Here is a 6,000-nt window from a genome sequence, read left to right as displayed (position 1 = left end):
GGTCAAGACAACTTGCTGAAGTTCAAACCGAGCATCAGAATGAGGAAGAAAGGGACTTTGAACAGCTTGTGGCATGGTTGCTGGTGCCAGACAGGCTGGTATGAGTATTTCAGAAATTGCTGATCTACTGGGATTTTCACACACAACTATATCTAGAGTTTACAGAGAATGGTCTGAAAAAGATAAAATATCCAATGAGTGGCAGTTGTGTGGACGAAAATGCCTTGTTGATGTCAGAGGTCAGAATGGGCAGACCGGTTTGAGATGACAGAAAGGCAACAGTAACTGAAATAACCACTTGTTACAACCAAGGTATGCAGAATATCATCTCTGAACGCACATGTCAAAACTTGAAGCAGATGGGCTACAGCAGCAGAAGATCACACCGGGTGCCACTCTTGTCAGGTCAGAAAAGGAAATTGAGGCTAAAATTCTCACAGGCTCACCATAATTGGACAAGGCCTGGTCTGATGAGTCTCGATACTAGGTGCGACATTCACATGACTAGACTTTGGCGGAAACAACATGAAAGCATTGACACGTCATGCCTTGTATCAACGGTTCAGGCTGCTGGTGGTGTAATGGTGTGGGGGACATTTTCTTGTCTCACTTTTGGTCCCTAAGTACCAATTGAGCATTGTTTAAATGTGACAGCCTACCTGAGTATTGTTGCTAGCCATGTCCATCCCTTTTTGACCACAGTGTACCCATTTTATGATGGCTACTTCCAGGAGGATAATGCACCATGTCACAAAGCTCACATCATCTGAAACTGGTTTCTTGAACATGACAATGAGTTCAATGGCCTTCACAGTCACCAGATCTTAATCCAATAGAGCACCTTTGAGATGTGGTGAAACGGGAGATTTGCATCATGGATGTGCAACCGACAAATCTGCAGCAACTGTGTGATGCCATCATGTCCATATTGACTAAAATCGCTGAGGAGTGTTTCCAGCATCTTGTAGAAAGTATGCCATGAATAAAGAAGGCAGTTCTGAAGGCAGAAGGGAGTCTAACCCGGTGCTAGCAAGATGTACGTAATACAATGGCCAGTGAGTGTGCGTGTGTGTGTATATATATATATATATATATATATATATATATATATATATATATATATATATATATACACACACACACATGTATACAGTATATATGTGTGTAGGTGTGCGCATGTATACATCCCTCTGCCAGGGTTTCTTTTTTAATTATTTTTTGTGGCTGTGCAGTGGAGAGGTTAGTTTTGCAAATGAATTTCAACTCACGTTTGTAACTCACAAGTTCTGAATCTGCAGGTTGCATACTTTTTTCAACTCTCCTGCAATTTGTAACTCATATTGTTTGAAAATGTGAGGTGGCGTTAATGAATTTACAATTGGCAACCACCCATTTCACAGAAACGTATCTTAGAAAAGTCTCTTAGTGTCACTGGAGGGAACAATTACATTACTTTTCCTTGAGATACTGCAGTGGTGAATGATCGTATTGATTTATCTTTCCACATACACATATAGTTAGCTAGCATGAAGAGGAGCCTAGATCAGGTAAGGATCTAGAATTTATTAAATGGATCTTTATGGATAAATATTACCATGGGATCTTTGATAACACTTACCTTTGAACTCACAAGTAATGTTTTCTGACAGAGGTCTTTTACATGAGCTCTGCTTAGCTTTGATTATGATTACTAGCTGTCACACATGGGGCGATGGCTACATTTAATTATGGGGTTCTGCTGACACTAAATGAGTCACAACAACTAGCCTCAGGTTTCATAATATGTAGCAATATACTTTCCTAAGCAATGAAATAATGAATAATGGAATATTTTTTGTAAGTAATACCGGTAATACATTTTTATATATAAAATGATCTGGCTGCATTCTGGCATCATATTATTTGGCAATTGGAATGCTATAAAATGTCTCCCAACTGACTAGTTACAGAATAACACTTTTAATTTTGCGTGACTAAGCCTCTAAGGGATTCTACTGCAGATCATTACTGCAAATAGTAGTGGTAATTCCAGTAGGTACATCACAATTTGCTTTAACACACAAAGAAGAAAAGATGCTGGGGCGCACTAGATAAAGAAAAATCATCACAGTTTATTACACGTACAGGGCAGATATGGGACAAGAATTGCTATAATCGTGATGTAATGAAATAAATAAGGCTTTCATAGCTTAGTGTTGCTGACCTTTTATTAGCAGGTGAAATTTTTGGGAGTGTACCCAAGATGCATGTGTAACTGAAACAAGGTAGACCAGAGGGTTCCTTTGCATTGTTTCCACCTTACTCACAATTTGAGTTGCCTTAACAGGGAAATCTGATCCACTGTTCATTAAGGACTAATACAAATATACACTGATAAGCGATAGCATTATGACCACTAACAGGTAAAATGAATCTTGTTATTATGGCACTTGTCAATGGGTGGGATATATTAGACAGCAAGTGAACATTTCATCCTTAACGTTGATGTGTTAGAAGCAGGAAAAACGTAAAAGAATAAGGATCTGAGTAACTCTGAAAAGGGACACATTGTGATGGTTAGACTGGGTCAGAGCATCTCCATAACTGCAGATCAGTTAGGGTGCCCAATGCTACAACTGCCGACTGCCGGAAGTGCCTACAATGGGCACGTGAGCATAAGAACCGGACCACAGAGCAATGGAAGAAGGAAGAATGGAATCACATTTTCTTTTACATCAGGTGGATGGCCATATGACAACAGGATGCACTCAAGGAGGCCCCACCTCACAATGTACAGGACTTTAGGATCTGCTGCTAACGTCTTGGTGCCAGATACCACAGCACTTTCAGAGATCTAGTGGAGTCCAAGCCTCAACAGGTTAGGGCTGTTTAGGCGGCAAAAGGGGAACCTACACAATATTAGGCAGGTGGTCATAATGTTATGGCTGATCGGTGTATGAACTCTTGACAGGATTTGGTGGGAATATTCCTGTGAATATTTCTGCTCTGCAGCCCTGGACTTGTGACTGCCTCAAAGTTTGTAGCTCTTGAACTTTGCATACCTGGATTTCTGGAAGAGGCTTGTTATGTATCCCCTTCATATTGTAGCCCTTTGTCACTGCACACCACCCAGAATTCAGCTCCCACACCTCACATCTATGTTCCTGCCGACTATGATAATGCTCAACTCATACGAACGCATACCTGAACATGTGTCTGCCATCGTGTGTCTGTTGTTGTGTGTGAAATCATTAGAAAGCTACTAAAAAGAAAGTTTTGGGAAGATAAAGGGGTGAAGGGAGTGTGCATGTGTTAGTATGAGTGTGAATGTATAATTGTGTGTGTGTTAGAGTGTGTTTATGTGCGTATACGTGTGTATGTGTAATTGTGTGCATGTAAATGTGTATGTGTAATCGTGTGTTAGTGTATGTTTAAGTGTGTGTGTGTAGCGTGAGTATGTGTGTTAGCATGCATCTGTATGACTATGGACCCTGATTTATGTGGCCACCCCTAGCAGGATATCTCATCACTTGCTGAGGGGATTATCATTGGCAGACAACCAGGATCTGCATTTAATGTCAGACCCCCACCACCACCACCACAGTGTACTAATATGTTATTTAAATCCGTAATCCTCCCGCCAGTTCCTCCACTACAGACATTTCCACCAGTCAATCCCTGGAACTGATTTTGGCCAGTAATAGATAGTGGAGGTTGGGACCCCATTGTATTGTTAATCCCTTTACTGACCCTGTTGTCTCTGGGAGGCAGATTAACCCCTTCAATCCCAGGGGTTTTTGGTGCCTCAAAGCCCAGAGCAATTTTGCCATTTTTGGGGTATGTCGGTTTAGCGATGATTCTCTTTTCCTGTGAATAGTGTACCCATATAAACTATATATTGTTTTTTCAAGGAGAGATAGAGCTTTCGTTTGATACCATAGTTGGATGATTAGCTGAAAATTAAGAATGAGAAATTTAGTAAAAACTAGCGAAGATTAGAAAAAAAAACAAATTTTTTTTTTACATTTTCCCTCTGAATCCTCACAAAATTAGGTAAAGTAGTGGAAAATCTCCTCCAAGTTTATTAATTCAAGTGTCCTGATTTCAGAAATACCTAATTTATATAGATTTTCCAGACTTTCCCAGCACCAGGGAGCATACTATAAGGTGTACAATTTTGTATAATTTTTATGCCTATGGCTTAACGTGTTTGGGGGTTGTGAACGGGGGCAGAAGGGTTATATTGGCTAGATTTTATGCTAGGGCAATGGGAAGTAAGGTTTTTTAATAATTTTTTTATTATCTTTTTTTATATATTTTTACATACATTTTTTTTTATTTTTTATATATTATTTTTACACAAAAATGGTTAGAGGTCCTCCTAGGGACCTCCTGAACATGCCAGTGATGTCACAATGACATCACAGCTCACATTATAATTTTTTTTGTATTATTTATATCATTATTTTAATGATTTATTTAATATTATTTTGAATTATTGAATTAACTTTTTTTTTTCTGCTTTTCTCTTTCAGGACGGGAGGGGGAGTGAGAGAGATGGTTTCTCACTCCCCTCCCCGCGATCCCCCTGCACCGATCACACTGTGATCTCTATGCAGGTCCTCACAGACCTCTCTGTGCCTCATTGGAGGGCAGGATATCCCCGCAGTGACGCAACCCAGAAGGGAATGCCCGATCGCGCGTTTGCAACTGCGCGATCGGGCACTTTCAACTGTAACAGCTTACCGGCTTTCATGCCGGAAGCTGTTACGGGAGATCGGGCAGCAGAAAGCCGGCGATGCCGGCTTCTGTTGCCAGGGGGGAGTCCAGGCTGTCAAGCAACCGTGTGTCCCTGACGCTGCACGAAGGGCTGGACGTACCGGGACGTCCATAGGGGTTTCTTTGTGAGCGTTTTTTGGACGTCCCGGTACGTCTATAGGGGAATGAAGGGGTTAAGGGGGCGTTTTGTATCCCAATATCTTGATTTCTGTTAATGTGTGATTTGCTGGCTATATCCAGCCTTATGTTTGAAAAATAAATCAGTCTTCGTTTTGGTTATACCCTACACTGAGTCTCGGCTAGTGACTGGGAAACTGAGGAAAGAGTGTGTTGTCCAAGGCTAAGGGAGCACAAGTCAGCGGAGGTAGTCAGTCGGACTATCCAGCTCCGTGACACCAATTATACACAAATCTATGAACGACAGGGTCCACTACAGGTAAGTATTCCTTTAAATCTTTGTGCCAAGTCAGACTCGCCTGTGGGTGCCACTGCTAGGTAGGCTACATAAACACTTTTGGTCATAGAATACATATGGTGACATCTCTTGTTGTTGGTATTGTTAGGTATCAATTAGGTCACTACTAGCTTTATAGTTCCATAGCATGCTACATACTGTATATGGGTATATTTAAGAGTTATCAGTTTAATTTTAGACATTATATCATCACATATGCGATAAATTGAATAGTATTCTTGTTTAGATTTTACGTTAACGTTTAAACATCACAGAACTTGTATTTTTGTTTTTTTAAAGTGCAAAAGAAATCACAGACTTTTATGTTCTGTAAAATAGAATCTTGGTTATATTTTACATAATTTACTGTAGTCATTTATGTATCCAGCACTACCTGCAGTAATTACACCTTTGCACATGAAATGTACTCTTTATATTGTATGTAGTCACTTTTTCCTCATTCACAAAAATTAATCCTCAATTCACAGATTTGCTATGCTAATAGTTTAGTCATATTGCTGTTCCATATTACTTTTGCAACATTTCCACTATCATTTGTAATTGCATATCCCAAAACACATACCTATACTCCCTGCTAATTAACAATGTGGATCAGGAAAGCAGTACCCTCAAGAAGAAAAAATGAAGATTATCCTAGCTATAGTGTACTTATCTTAATTTTAATAATGACAGGAGGCGAATATTTTGCTTGTCTCTCGTTACTGACTCCCAACAGCAGCAAACAGAGTTAACAGAAAACCAATCAGAAAACTCCTGCTCCTGCATCC

The sequence above is a fragment of the Spea bombifrons genome, chromosome 5 (assembly GCF_027358695.1).
Source record: "Spea bombifrons isolate aSpeBom1 chromosome 5, aSpeBom1.2.pri, whole genome shotgun sequence".
Taxonomy (NCBI): Eukaryota; Metazoa; Chordata; class Amphibia; order Anura; family Pelobatidae; genus Spea; species Spea bombifrons.
Note: the sequence above shows the minus strand (reverse complement) of the source record.